We start from the raw sequence: 1,512 nt of genomic DNA, 5'->3' as shown, positions 1-1,512 counted from the left end.
CCCGTGTTGAGCTGTGCTGGCGGCTGTTTGTGGCCTCAGGGCCACTTGGCATGGGCCCCTTGGCCAGCAGTGGTGCTGCTTTGCACTCCTTAGGCAGGAGCCGATGTCCTGGCTGGGTGTTGGGAACAGCAAAGTCCCAGGGCAGGCTCTGTGCCAGCCCAGCTTCCTGTGGGAGAGATTTCACAGGAGACAGGATTCTGACCACAGCCTGCTTTAAATGTACATCCCTTATCTCCACCCTGCCCTAGGTGGAGAATTTTCCAGGTAAGGAATTCCAGACATGAATTCCAAGGGAGATAATTGAATATCTGCCCTAGGTCTGTCTCTTCTTGCCAGAGCCAATGGCAAAAGCCATACCCATGGCATCTTGGTTTCTATCACCAGCTTCCAAAGCTGTTTCTTTCTTTCCCCATTCATTCTTTCTATTTGACCTGAGCTCTGGGTGTGCCAGGGGTTATGGAGGTCCCATTGTATTCCTAAAGCTGTGTTGTGGTTTGATGCTGGCGCAATGCCAGTGCCCCCATGAAAATATGTTCTCCCAGTCGCTGCTCTGAGAGGTGACCAGAAATAGAGTAGAGCCGTCTCCAACTTAGAAATAAAGAAAAAAAAACTTTATTAACCTTCAACTATAATAAAGGGAACACACACAAAATTCAAAATGAAAACCTTCCGAAACATTCCTCCTCCCCCCACCCAGTTTCCACCCAAGCACAGTAAGACAGAACCTTAAATTCTCAGTCAAATTACCACCCCTCAGATAATCAATTCTCAGTTCATCGGGGAGAGAGGAGTCCCTCTTGTACCATAGGTTCCCCAGGAAACACAGTTGAAACCTCTTGTGTTTCCATGTCACACACAGCACCACCCAGAGAAAATCTGCCCTCGTGACATTTTCCTTCCATGATACAGTGCCCTCACCACTGTTCCTGGATCAAAACTGCTTATAGGGTTCCCTTTAAGGATGCTTTGCCAAGTATGAAAAAGCAACAATTTCTCATTTTGGGACAACAGTCCCCCCCATTTTCACCTCCCCTGGGGCCGAGGGTCTGGAGAACAGAGATCTTCTTCCTCAAAGCCAGAGGGCACCACCACAGCCTTCTCATCTTTCTCTGTTCTCTCTACTCCTGCACTTGGCATCACTACAGCAGGTCACTCTTTGGCTGAAGCCATTGCATCTCCCTAACCACAGTCTCTGTTTTACAGTCTCTGTGTTGGTTCAATCTATGGCTATGCAAGAAAAGTCCAGCCAAAGGCCACTCCATCATCTCCTCCCACCTAGGATTCTTCCTCATCTTCTTCTGACATCCTTCACTTGCTCTGACTTTCACCACACTTGCCCATTTCCTTCTATTTCATGTCTGTCTCTCTTCCCATTCAAATCAAGGAGGATTAGTGTTTTGTAAAGTTTTCATTGTCCAAGAAAAGGGTTAAGATCTTGGGCTCTGCCTGCCCAGAACTCCCATGGCTGCCGCACCCCCCCTTCTCCTTCTCAGCGGGGCAGCCCCCTCCACC

Source organism: Geospiza fortis, unplaced genomic scaffold, assembly GCF_000277835.1.
Source record: "Geospiza fortis unplaced genomic scaffold, GeoFor_1.0 scaffold257, whole genome shotgun sequence".
Lineage (NCBI taxonomy): Eukaryota > Metazoa > Chordata > Aves > Passeriformes > Thraupidae > Geospiza > Geospiza fortis.
Note: the sequence above shows the minus strand (reverse complement) of the source record.